General features: G+C 44.5%; 1 long non-coding RNA gene across 1 annotated transcript; it reads right to left on the reverse strand.

The window, feature by feature from the left end:
- Nucleotides 1-1,097: 1,097 nt before the first annotated feature.
- LOC129629544 (uncharacterized) lies at nucleotides 1,098-14,329 on the reverse strand. The gene is made up of 3 exons (XR_008703265.1): nucleotides 14,203-14,329; nucleotides 1,835-1,986; nucleotides 1,098-1,188 (listed from the first exon to the last, which is right to left on the reverse strand). It is a non-coding gene; the product is annotated as an uncharacterized LOC129629544 (long non-coding RNA).

Here is a 14,329-nt window from a genome sequence, read left to right on the forward strand (position 1 = left end):
ATAGCAAATGAAGCAGCTGACAAAGAATTAATCTCAAAAATATACAAGCAGCTCATGCAACTCAATTCCAGAAAAATAAAAGACCCAATCAAAAAATGGGCCAAAGAACTTAAACAGACATTTCTCCAAAGAAGACATACAGAGGGCTAACACATGAAAAGATAATCAACATCACTCATTATCAGAGAAATGCAAATCAAAACCACAAAGAGGTACCATCTCACGCCAGTCAGAATGGCTGCTCTCCAAAAGTCTACAAGCAATAAATGCTGGAGAGGGTGTGGAGAAAAGGGAACCCTCTTACACTGTTGGTGGGAATGCAAAGTAGTACAGCCACTATGGAGAACAGTGTGGAGATTCCTTAAAAAACTGGAAATAGAACTGCCATACGACCCAGCAATCCCACTGCTGGGCATACACACCGAGAAAACCAGAATTGAAAGAAACAGGTGTACCCCAATGTTCATCGCAGCACTGTTTACAATAGCTAGGACATGGAAGCAACCTAGATGTCCATCGGCAGACAAATGGATAAGAAAGCTGTGGTACATATACACAATGGAATATTACTCACCTATTAAAAAGAATGCATTTGAATCACTTCTAATGAGGTGGATGAAACTGGAGCCTATTATACAGAGCAAAGTAAGTCAGAAAGAAAAACACCAATATAGTATATTAACGCATATATATATGGAATTTAGAAAGAAGGCAATGGTAACCCTATATGCAAGACAGCAAAAGAGACACAGATGTAAAGAACAGATTTTTGGACATGGTGGGAGAAGGCAAGGGTGGAATGATTTGAGAGAATAGCATTGAAATATGTAGATTACCATATGTGAAATAGATCGCCAGTCCAGGTTCAATGCATGAGACAGGGTGCTCAGGGCCAATGCACTGGGATGACCCTAAGGGATGGGGATGGGGAGGGAGGTGGGATTGGGGTTCAGGATGGGGGACACATGTATACCCGTGGCTGATTCATGGCAATGTATGGCAAAACCACTATAATATTGTCAAGTAATTAGCCTCCAATTAAAATAAATAAATTTATTTTTTAAAAGACAAAAAAAAAAAAGAAATATACACTCTTACCTCACGTCCTTCTGCAGCTACTGGCACCTTTGTGTGTTGTTCTTCACAGCAGATTATCTCAACTCATACTGAGACCACTCTGTCTTCAACCTATTTCAATAAATATGATGCCCCAATAAATATGATCATCAAAAGTACATAGAAAAGCAATTTAACTACAATGTCTAAAATAATTCTGAAGAATTTTGCTAGAATATTCACTATACCTGATGTGAAGACTTACTATAAAACTATAGGAATCAGGACAGTGCGATATTGACCAAAAAGTCAACAGAGTCTGGCAATAGACTCATACATATATGATCAATCAATTTTCAACAAAGATGCAAAGACAATTCAATGTAGAAGACAATCTTTTCAACAAATAGTTTTTGAGTAATTGGACTCCATAAGACCAAAAATAAACATTTCCTATAACTACCATCAAATACAAAAATTAAACCAATATGCATCACAGAACTAAATGTGACACCAAAAGTTATTAAACTTGTAGAAGAAAACATAGAAGAAAATATTTGTGGCCTTTAGTTAGTGCAGTGAGTTGATAGTGTGTCTCCAAAACTTATGTTCACCCAGAATCCCAGAACGTGACTTTATTCGGAAACACAGTCTTTGCAGATGTGATTAGTTATGTTAAGGTGAGGTCATACTAGATTAAGGTGGGCCCTGAATCTGAAGAATGGTGCTCTTACAAGAAGAGAAGCGGACACATAGAAACAAGTGGAAGGGAAATCACCATGTGAAGACGAAGGTGAAGATGAAGTGACGCACCCATAACCCAAGCAACATCAGGTCTTGCCAGCAGAAGCTAGGAGAGAGGCATGGAACAGACTCTCCCTTAGAGCATCCAAAAGGAACCAACTTTGCTGACATCTTGATTTGGGACTTCTGGCCTCAGGAAGTGTAGAGAATAAATTTCTGTTGTTTTAAGCCACACAAAAAAAAAAAAAAAAAAAAATTATCATGTGCCCAAGGCTAGAAGGCTAGGAGGCAAAGCCATAGGAACAAAGGTAGTCACAACTTCTCTTTCCATCTTCCTGGGAGGAAAAAAAGAGACAGCCAGGTCAAGTTTACTTCTATTCAATATTTACTTATCATGCATCTCTTACTGAAAGATATTGTGTAGGACCTAACCACAGGTACCTCCAATGGGTTAGCTACTTTGAATCCATTAACTTGAGAGGAAACAAGACCATTTTCTTAAAGAAACTTGATATAAAGAGAATAGACTGCCTCTCCAAAATGGTTAAGTCATAAGTGGTTAAGTCATAGGTGGTTGCCCTAACAGGTAGCAGAGAGGCATGTTCAATGGGCTTTTGTAGATAAGGAGAAGGGGTGAGCACTGAAAGCCTTCAGAGCTGAGGAAAGATGTAAGTCTTCATCTGGTTTCCAAGGATGGTAGAATTTGAATTGGCACCTCAGCCTTGGTGGAGGAGAGGCAGTAACGGAGGAAAGGACAACAACAGTGAGCATGGTGGGACATTCCCGTCCCACTACGAGAGGAGTCTGCAATTGGAAACAAGAGGAAAGGTCACAGGGTCACACTGCATCAACGTGCTCTCTGGGGAACCCCATACTTGCTTTCTTCCCTTGCCAAGGTCTGAGTCCAGCTGAATCACTGTGCTGACTGAGAAGAACTAGCCCAGTGTCCAGTGTAGGCTAGGTGCTCAGTAAGTGTTTGTTCAATGAATGGCCCATCTACTTTACTGAATCTATTTCTTTAGTTGCGGAGATCAATTCCACAGACATTCTGACTATGGACATGACAAAGGAGAGGGTCAGGCCCCTGGAAGCATCTCACTTGCCTTGACTACCACACATCAGACATCTGGGTTGAGCATGTGAGATGAGCAGATGCCAACTGTACTCAAGTTCTTGCAGCAGGTGATGGTAAAGGAGTAGGACTCTTTCAGACTTTTTTCTTCCCTTGAGGATTTTGGAAAACCAGGAATTTGGGAAAACAATAAGCAGAAAATAAATGAAAAGGGAGAAACATTAAAATATATTTTTTAAAACACATTCTCTTCTCACTGGGGCAAACATCTCTTGTGAGAGTAAGAAGGAGATCTGGTTTTATAGTGATAAAAATCACCATTAGCTTATTATTTTTATAATGCTTTCTCCAAAAGCAGAATCAAGAAAAGTGTGACTATAAAATTATAAGGAAAATCATATCTGGAAAGGGAAGACTCAGAACTTAATAAAGCAACTCAGCTACAGAGAAATGCCCTAGTGTTACTTCTGTAGAAGCTTAGGAAACAGTACATCATTTTCTACATTCTCTTCCCATAGCTGTGAAGACCTAGAAAGCACAGCAAGATGGAGCCTCTGTCCTGGGTTTCTAGAGATGGACAGACGCAGCACGCCCTCTGCCAACACACAGAGGACATAGCATGTGTGTGAAAAAGGAATTTGGGTTGGGTAAAGCCAATGAGATTTCTGGGTCTTTAATGCCTCTTGAGAAACCTGTATGCAGGTCAGGAAGCAACAGTTAGAACGGGACATGGAACAACAGACTGGTTCCAAATAGGAAAAGGAGTACGTCAAGGCTGTATATTGTCACCCTGCTTATTTAACTTACATGCAGAGTATATCATGAGAAATACTGGGCTGCAAGAAGCACAAGCTGGAATCAAGATTGCCAGGAGAAATATCAATAACCTCAGATATGCAGATGACACCACCCTCATGGCAGAAAGTGAAGAAGAACTAAAAAGCCTCTTGATGAAAGTGAAAGAGGAAAGTGAAAAAGTTGGCTTAAAGCTCAACATTCAGAAAACTAAGATCATGGCAACTGGTCCCATCACTTCATGACAAATAGATGGGGAAACAGTGGAAACAGTGTCAGACTTTATTTTGGGGGGCTCCAAAATCACTGCAGATGGTGATTGCAGCCATGAAATTAAAAGATGCTTACTCCTTGGAAGGAAAGTTCTGACCAACCTAGATAGCATTTTAAAAAGCAGAGATATTACTTTGCCAACAAAGGTCCATCTACTCAAGGCTATAGTTTTTCCAGTGGTCATGTATGGATGTGAGAGTTGGACTGTGAAGAAAGCTGAATGCTGGTGAATTGATGCTTTTGAACTGTGGTGCTGGAGAAGACTCTTGAGAGTCCCTTGGTCTACAAGGAGATCCAACCAGTCCATCCTAAAGGAGACCAGTCCTGGGTGTTCATTGGAAGGACTGATGCTGAGGCTGAAACTCCAATACTTTGGCCCCCTCATGCGAAGAGTTGACTCATTGGAAAAGACCCTGATGCTGGGAGGGATTGGGGGCAGGAGGAGAAGGGGATGACAGAGGATGAGATGGCTGGATTATATCACCGACTCTATGAACATGAGTTTGTGTGAACTCTGGGAGCTGGTGATGGACAGGGAGGCCTGGCGTGCTGCGATTCATGGGGTTGCAAAGAGTCAGACATGACTGAGCGACTGAACTGAACTGAACTGAATGCAGCAAAACCTTCTTTGTCCTAAGACAAAAGTTTAGAATAAAAACTAGAAGATGGAGAGGAGAATTTTGTTGTTATTTAGTCATTCATATTCATTAAGTCAATGATGTATCCAACCATCTCATCCTCTGTTACCTCCTTCTCCTTCCATACTCAATCTTTAACAGCATCAGGGTCTTTTCCAATGAGTCAATTCTTCACCTCAGGTGGCCAGACTACTGGAGCTTCAGCTTCAGCATCAATCCTTTCAATAAATATTCAGGACTGATTTCCTTTAGGATTGACTGGTTTGTTCTCCTTGTTGTCCAGGTGATTCACAAGAGTCTTTATCAGCACCACAGTTTAAAAACATCAATTCTTTGGCGCTCAGACTTCTTTATGGTCCAACTCTCACACTGTACATGACTATTGGAAAAAGTATAGCTTTGATAAGACTACCTTTGTCAGCAAAGTGACATCTTTGCTTTTTAATGCACTGTCTAGTACTCTTGCCTGGAAAATCCCATGGACGGAGGAGCCTGGTAGGCTGCAGTCCATGGGGTCGCTAAGAGTCGGACACGACTGAGCAACTTCACTTTCACTTTTCACTTTCATGCATTGGAGAAGGAAATGGCAACCCACTCCCGTGTTCTTGCCTGGAGAATCCCAGGGACCGGGCAGCTTGGCAGGCTGCCCTCTATGGGGTTGCACAGAGTCGGACATGACTGAAGCGACTGAGCAGCAGCAGCAGCAGCAGTAGGTTTGTCATAGTTTTTCTTCCAAGGAGTAAGCATCTTTTAATTTCATGGCTGCAGTCACCATCCACAGCAATTTTGGAACCAAGGAAAATAAAATCTGTCACTGTTTCCATTATTTTCCCCATTTATTTGCCATGAAGTGATGGGGCCAGATGCCATGTTCTTAGTTTTTTGAATGTTGAGCGTTAAGCCAGCTTTTTCACTCTCTCTTTCACCTTCATCAAGAAGCTCTTTAGTTCCACTTCATTTTCTGCCATTAGGGTGGTGTCATCTGCATATCTGAGGTTATTGATATTTCTTCTGGCAATCTTAATCCAAGCTTGAGCTTCATCCAGCCAAGCATTTTGCATGATGTGCTCTTCATATAAGTTAAATTAGCAGTGTGACAATACACAGCCTTGATGTACTCCTTTCCCAATTTTGAACCAGTTCTTTGTTCCATGACCAGTTCTAACTGTTGCTTCTTGACGTGCATACAGGTTTTGCAGGAAGCAGGTAAGGTGGTCTGGTATTCCCATCTCTTGAAGAATTTTCCACAGTTTGTTGTGATCCACACAAAGGGTTTAGCATAGTCAGTGAAGGAGAAGTAGATGTTTTCCTGGGACTCTCTTGCTTTTTTCTATGATCCAATGGATGTTGGCAATTTGAGCTCTGGTTCCTCTGCCTTTTCTAAATCCAGCTTGTACATCTGGAAGTTCTAGAATAACAATCTTCAAAATACATACTAAGCATTAAACTCTAACCTCCACAGTACATTATTTGTGAAGGAAACAATGATTGTCACTATCTGATCCATTTCCTTTCCTCCTAACACATACACCCATAATAGCCTTTAAATAAGTAAGGTAGCAGATAAGTAGCCCTATGAAGAGTCATTATCTATATTAAATAAATTGATGATGCACAAGATAAAAATGCTGCCTGCGTGGCTTCCATTAACTGACCCTGGAGACAGACAATAACAATAGCAAATACATTGAACACTTAATGTGTGTCAAGTACTTTTCCAAGAAGTTTACATACATTATTCTGTCTAAAGCTCAGGACTACTCCATAATCCTGATTTTATGGATGAGGAAGCTGAAGTTCAGAAGGATTACATCACTTGCCCAAGGTCATACAGCTGATAAACAGTAGAGTTGAGATGAATCCAGAGTGAGGCTTCAGAGCTCACCTTCTTAAGCCATATGCTATGATTGTCTCTTCACTCTTCCCAAGCCCATCTGAGGTTAGAGGGTTCTGCCAAGGTCACAGCGTTGGCAGAGGGTCAACTACTGTCTAGATTTTTTTTCTTCCTTCTTCACTGCCCTGTCTCTCCCCAGTCTCTTCCCCTTGACTTCATCTCCTCCCCTTGCCTGTCGCCAAGGACTTCCTGTTAGAACCCTGGTTGTGTTCTAGCCCCAGGGGGCTGCATTTCTAAGATATTTTAGGACACTAGCCTTCTCTACTAAAACACGGCAGTGTCACAGATACGCTGCTAACTGAACTAAACTCCATCATCCTACCCACTGCCTTTGAGGTTCATTACTTGCTTTTGCTATTTGTGTGTTTTTATAAATTTTTTAAAGTTTCCAAGTGATTCTGCTGGGCAGTCAGAATAGAAAACTCTGCCCAAAGGGAAGTTAAAGATGATGAATAAAAGTTGGCCTGTCTGCACTTGCTGTGAAGAGACTGTTCCACACCACCGACTGTGAAGGCTCTGGCCTGCCTACACTCTGGGCCAGGGCGGTTCTCCGCAGAGCCTCCCCTTCCCCTCTGCGGCCACGGAGGCGCCGCAACGGGAGGAGTCGGGTCTGCGGCCTGCACCGGAGGCACCTCCAAGGGCTTCCTGGCGTCCCGCTGCAGTCAGTGCGCCAAGGTAACACCGGGAACGCTGTTCTCAAGGAGAATTTTAAGGCTTAGGTAAAGCCTCAGAGGAACCCCCACTTCTGCTTTTCCTTCTAAACAAGTCTTCGAGACTCCACGGAAAGTGCTGGAAGCAGAGGAGAGGCCCGGCTCTGCGGCAGCCAGCTCTGAGCCCAAGCGGGAGGAGCTGCAGCGAGGTTCGAAACGTTTATTTCCATGGCTAATCATGGCAGAAACAGAGGATGTGACCTGAAGGATTTGACAGATCCCGTCTCTCAACTGTTGAGCCGTTTTTATTGCCTTTCAGATTCAGGGAACTTGGATGGGGGTTGAGGGAAGGTGCAAAAATCAAAATCTGGGTTTACAACAGAATCCCAGAGCCTCAGAAGGCAGTTTGCAGAGAGCTGCTGGCACGACCCTTCACTGTGCACCCGCCATCCCTGCTCCTCAAGCCGCGGCCTCGCCCCGTGAGGTGGGAGACGAGAGATGCATCAGCCAAGATGGACCCCATTCGGCGCGCCCCGCCCTACCCCCGCTCCTAACCTGCCTCCCCATCCCCAGGGGGACCTGACAAACCCAGCTTCTCGCTCCGGCAATCAAAGCAGAATTCCTGACGGTGATCTGAGAAGGCTGGGTGGAGGCGAGTAAGAAAAACTAGGTAAAAAACCAACAGTTTTGTTCCCTTGCCTTCATATTTGCCTTCAGCTTGGGGATTTCCAGCATACCTGTTACAGCTTTTTTTTTTTTCCTCCCCCAAGTTAAGTAGAGCTGAGCCAAGTTTTCTTTCCTCTTTCCCTGGAGAAAACAAGGGGGGAAAGGCCTGTGTCCTGTATTTTAAAACATCTGGTGAGGCCATCAGGAGGAAAAAAAAAAAAAAAAAACCTAAAGGCTATATATAATTTAACTTACCTTTTGGGATAGTTTTTATTACATTTACTTTCTTGGATATACACAAAAAAAGTTTGGCATTTCCCCCATTAGTTAATGGGTTTGGAATTTTATTAATCAATGTCTAAATGTTCGTAAAATAACACCACCTTTTAAAAGCAGGGCAAGGACCATTTCCAAATGCTTCCAGTCAGAAGGAATAATATTAAAATGCAGGTTAGATATGTGCTAAAACCAGTCTTTGGGGAGTGGGGCATAAGCTCTCAATTATCCCAGCCACCTCCAGAGCCAGAGATCAAGGCCAGAAATGCCCCCCAGGCCAAGGAATGTACCTGGGGACTGGGCAGACAGGGCCCTCAGGCAGCCAAGCTGAACTCACTTCCCTCCACCCAAGCCCCACTGGAAACCCACCTCTAGTCCAGCCCCAGCAGTGGGGCATTAACCACTTGTCTCCAGGAAGTGGGCAGCCCTAAATATGCTGAAAAAAGGTAAAAGTGTATATTACATCTTCCTTTTTTTCAGAGTCACACGTTTACTATGACTATTAATGAGAACAGGGACCATGTTTCTGCTCACATTTAATAATTATCAAACACCCAGCACAGAGCCAGATATAAAATAGGTACTTAATACACAGTTAATGAATATCCAGCAACTTCACTCCTAGTAACACATCAGAGAGAAGTGAGTGCATTTGTTCATCAAATATCATGGGTGCAAAGCCTCTTGGCACATCTGTTCTTAACAGCCAAGATCTGAAAACAACCCATGTCTGTCAGTAGTAGAATGGATAAATAGAATGTGGGATATTTGTGCAATGGAATACCCCGAAATTTTAAAAAAGAATAAGAAAACAATTATTATTCTATTCAACAACACAATATTGAGCAAAAGAAGCTCCCTAAAATGTGTAATTACCTTTTATAGTTCAAGAACAAAGCAGAATAAATGTGTGATGATGGATGTCAGAAAAGTAGTTACTTCTGATAGGGGCAGGTAGCTGTAGGTGGGTGGCCTTACAGGAAGCTGTAGGCAGGTGCCAGGGGTATTGACTGGGAAGAGTTCAGAACTCCTTGAGGAGCTGGAAGTCCTGTCTTTAGTTTGAGGTGCAACAGATGCTAAATTATCCCACACCGAGAATGATAACTAGTGAAGGAAAGCTGTGATTTAGCGCTCTGCCTAAGAATGTGACCTAATTAGATATCCTGTTACAAAAGAAAAGCTCCGGGAAAGCAGTGACTTGTCCCTGGTCATCCTGAATCCTAGCACCCAGAACAGGACCCATCACAGTAAAAACGTTCGTGAATGAAGTCAAATGCTGGCCATGCTCCTCCCCTGATCCTCCCACCCTGTCATGCTCACTCACTGCTCTCCCCACCTGTGAGAACCCGCTGGGCCTGGAGGCCAGCGCTGCCCCCAGTCCCAGTGTCTAGCGGGCACACCTTAGATTTCCACCTCAGCCGGCTCTGTCTCTTGGGCTGGCTCTTTCTCTTCCACATTTTCCCATGTACCCATGCTCGACACCTCCGCCCCCTGGTGGACCACAGCTCCTCTATAGCCAAGAGACCATCTCATGGGTGAGATGGTCTTCCAGTTCCTACCACTATCAATCTAGTTCAAGCCTTCATGACCTCAAGAAATATCCCCCAGGAAGCTCCAATCCATATTTACCACCCTCCTGACCCCTAGATCAGTCTTATGCACAGTTTGAATCCTGGCACTCCTGTCCACAAACTTTCACAAGGTCTTCTTCATTGTCTATCAGATGAGACACCTTGCTCCTTGGCCTGGCACTCAAGATCCTCTGAACCTAGGCCTCAAAATGCCTTTTTTTTATCTTTATCTCCTATTATCCTTTCACAGGCACCTTTCCTTTAAGTCAAACTGAATGACTTGAAATCTCTAAACAAATGTGGCAGTTTCCCACCCCCAGCACCTTTGCTTATAGCTTTCCTTCCCCAGGAATGCCTTCCTCGCTTGTCTCTTCACTTGGCACCCCCGGCATCGTCATCAGCTCCACTTGAGATCTTCACCATCTTTCACAAAGGCTTAACCTTCCTATGGCCTCTCAACATGCACTCTGAATTCCCCAGCTGTTTGTCCTTAGTTCCTGCTCTCAATCGATTTTTTTTTTTTCCATTTGTGTTATTCTTATGGCTTACTATTTGGTATCTTACGGTAGCATTTTAAGCTCACTTAGGGCAGAAGACAGGTCTTCCTCCTCTTTCAACTCACACAGTATCTTGCCCTCAGACAAGATTAAATGCATGTTGATAGAATAAATACATAAAGGGAAGGAATCAGCCCTCAATTAACTACTATGTTTAATAATATTCAATAAATTAATTTACACTTAGGAGTAAATAAATGCTCAAAGAATTATACACACAAAGATATTTTAACTGTAACTGGGGACAACCCATCAAATGAAAGAATGGCTATAATGACTGAACTTCACGCATGTAATACTGGAGCTTCCTGACACCACCTCAAATCAGATCAAGAATTTGTCTGCTTTGGATAAAATCAGCCTTAAAGACTGGCTAGGCCTGGATGTTGCAAGGTTCCCAAGAGGCACTTACCTTCCTTGTAACCTGATACAACCTTACAGTACCACTCAGCCCAAAATAAAACAAGACTAACTGTTACCCTCTCTCTGCTGTGTGTAGAGACTATTACTCTCTCGCTGCTGTATGTAGAGACTGTTATCCCCCTCTCTGCCGTGTGTAGAGACTGTTACTCTCTCTCTTTGCTATGTGTAGAGACTGTTACCCGATCTCCGCTGTGTGTAGAGACTGTTACCCCCTCTCCGCCGTCTACTACAATGTGCAGTTTTAAGAAAATGGCTGCCTTCCCCAGGCTGCTTCCTTCTGTCAGATCTTGCTCGAAGGCACCAGTGTGTGGCCCTTAGTACTGCAGCCTCTGCTTGGGCCCTTGGCTGTAGCCTGTGTGCTTGTGGTCCTGGCTGGCTCCTCGTGACTTCGGCAGGAAAGGGGAACCTGCCCCTTGCCATCCCCGGACACTGCAGGGGAATGTTCTAACCTTTCTCCAGTCCTTGTGGGAAGTTATACTAGGAGGCAATTTGAGGCAGACTCCCTAAATCTTATGAATTCCTCCACTTCTGAATTCACTAAGACCAGAGGAGCTTTTCCCAGGGCCGAAAGAAACATTCCAGTCCACTGACATAAAAATGCCCATGGGAGAGTCCAAGGGAAATCAGGGAAAATGCACAGGAAGGAGACTGATGAGATTACATAGCAGAGGTTTCACAAGAACACAAGGTCACAAGGTCAGACATTCAAAGTGAGAAAAGGCGAGAGGGCTTCTGCCAGTTCCTATAGATAATCACAGAGGCTTAGCACCAAGAGCAAACACACACACACACTAAAGATACCAAAAACAAATGCAAAGTTTTCCCTTAGAAAAAATTAAAGTCCCTGGCAGAAAACTGGGAAGGGAATTGTGAGGAGCCAGGCTGTCCTGGCCAGTGTTCACTAGATACTCCATACATTGAAAGCTACCGCTCACTCACCAGGCCAGGCCCCAGGCCGGCCTTCCACGCTCTCGGCTCTCCTGGGGGAGGACTCAGTCCTGCTGCCAGCTGGCAGCAGGTCCGAGCAGACTGGCAGGGCCCTGCCTTCTCTAAGTGAATGCATGTGGTCCTCTCAACCTCGCAGTGCATGCCCGCTAGCCTGCTCTGCTGCCCCTTCCTGGAAAGTTAAGGTACACACGACAGAGCCCAACTCATGAGACTGGTCATCTGCTGAAGAGTGGAAAGAGGCCTCCACTCCCCAAGTCCCTGGACATACACAGACTTTCTGTTCAAGGAGTCAATGCTCGTTTCTTGTGCATTGGATTCTCTGTGCACATTTCTGTGGCTGTGTGCTACGTCCAAAGTTGAGGGAAGTGGATAGAAATGAAAAACTTGAAAAAAGTTAGCCACTGAGCGTGAACCTCAATGTGTCCCAGGGAACACAGCCCAGGAATAAAATTATTAATCAAATCTCAGTGGAAAGCTGTCTGACCACAGTCATCTTGAATCTAAAGGAGCACCCGGGGAATAATGGAGACACACCCTGTGGGTTTGCTCTCCAGAGTCTCGTCACTGCCCGGCCGTGGGCAAGGACGCCATCTGCACCGTCTCCTCGGGAGCCCTGACCGCGATGGGCAAGACCTGATGGAAGAAGGCTTCAAAAGGAAGCCCAAAAAAAAAATAAAAGGAAGCCTGCCAAGTTGGGGGGTTGACACTTGTCTTCCTTCCCCAGAGGAAGGCTCCTTCCTACATCCTCCTCTTTGTCACATTCCTTCCCTCACCCTATTTGGGGTCAGCTCTTCAAAATAATGGATTTCCTATTCGATAATTGTTCTTAATTCTTTCAGAAATGGAAGAAGGATCAGTTGCCACTTGATAAACAAGCATGTGTGCCTTGGGCCAGTTGGGTGTTTCAGTAAGTAGCAACTGTTGGAGGACAGGGAGAAGTTTTGGGAATCCTTCTGTAGAGAGTGGAAAACAATAGCAAACAGAAGGCCTCTGGAGGCACTAAGTGCCCAGCTGTGGTTCAAGGTGACTCATATGGAGTGGTGCCCATCTATCTACAGGGCCGCGTCGCTTTCTCCAGCTGTCAGCAGTCCAGTTACAAGCATGGAAAGAACAGGTGTGAGCAAGTCCTGGCTGGAGAGCCTGAGCACAGAGAGGCAAAGGAGCTAGGGTCCTGGCAAGAGAAGGGTGGACTTCATGGGTAATATCCTGTCTGCAGAGGAGGGAAGGGAAGGCTGAGGGCAGCTGAAGGGCAGAGAGAAAATCCAGGTATAAAGAGACTGAGGGACATTCTGGAAGCCCCAACCCCAAGTGCATCTTCCCTGAACAGAGTCCAGGGCAGTGTGTTGAGCTCGTGGGTCAGCTCTCCGTGAGTCTAGAGCAGACACAGGGGACATCGGTTACACACCCCATTCAGTGCCTCCTCTACCACCCACAGATTCCTTGCCTTACCTCATCCTCACAGGGGCAGAAGGGAGAGGTGGAGAGAAGACCAGGAGAGAGGGAACAAAAGCGCCATGGAAGGCAGGGCCAGAAAAGATGGTGCCACGCAGCTTTTTTATTCTTTTTTTTGGTTCACTTCCTTGATGGGTGACCACTGTGGAGGCAGAGTCAGAGACACAGGAAAGCTACCACCCTCACCTTGCTGCCAATCAACCAGGGCTCAGACCACAAAAAAAGAGACTGCTGGAGGCCAGCGAGGGGGCAGACAGGCCAGCCTCAGCTGCCCCCACTTCTCTGCGCCTCCCTCCTGCTGGGAAGAAGTGAAGAGGCAGTCTGTGCCCCTGCCCCCTCCTGCAGCTCTTGCACTGAGGTGGTGAGCGCTGAGCTCCAGGAGGCGCTGTGATATCAACACGCCCCCGCAGAGGTGCAGTGACGTGATGATTCAGTGACACAGGGTCAAATCAGGTTGCAGCCCTGTCCAGCCTCCGCCTGATGTTCCTTCTGGAGATACAAGGAAGCCAACAAGCACTCTTCATTTTTTGTTCTTTGCTTTTTTTTGCTTTCCTATGTTAATTTTTGAAAACTGACACCCAGCACATCTGTAGAAATTCTCTTAGTAAAACAAAAGTACAATTTGAATGCAACATGCCATTCCCTGAAGACACGGTCCTTAGCTTAGTCCTTCCCGTATTTCTGCTTGGTCTGCGGATCCATAACACCTTTTCTGACCTGGATCAGCCAACATGATGAAAGGTGTAGGGAATTGTGCAGTTCTCAGAGAAAATTTGAGAACTTTTGAAAAGCAGTTTGATAATACTGTTTAAATTGTTCACCTTATATAATCATCAATTCCACCTCTAGGAATTCATTCCAGGGAAATAGGCAAAGATTTATGAATAAAAATAGTAATAGAAGTTTTCTTTATAAAAGCAAAAAAGTTTGAAAGTAGAAATTTAGCTGAATGACTTACAGCATAAGGGGATATTACAAAACCATTAGAAATTATATAATATGTATAGATATTTATCACAAAAAAATAAAAGGGGGTTCTAAGCTGTGTGATCCTATTTTGGTGAAATGGAGGGCAGATCCTTAAAGTTTCTCTGTGGTGACCTTTCTTTTTTATGCTTATTGCATTTTATGAGTGTTCCTTATGAACTGTATTATTTTTTAGTAGAAGGAAAAATCATGCTACTTACATATACATGCGCACACAGGCTCTGCCGGCCTGGCTGTCTCTCCCCGGCTGTGGGAGGCAGGCTCCAGGGCTCTCGGTGTGACTGGAGCCGGTCCTGTTCCTCTCTCTCAGAAGCTAGTTGAAGGCCT

The sequence above is a fragment of the Bubalus kerabau genome, chromosome 16, assembly GCF_029407905.1.
Source record: "Bubalus kerabau isolate K-KA32 ecotype Philippines breed swamp buffalo chromosome 16, PCC_UOA_SB_1v2, whole genome shotgun sequence".
NCBI lineage: Eukaryota > Metazoa > Chordata > Mammalia > Artiodactyla > Bovidae > Bubalus > Bubalus kerabau.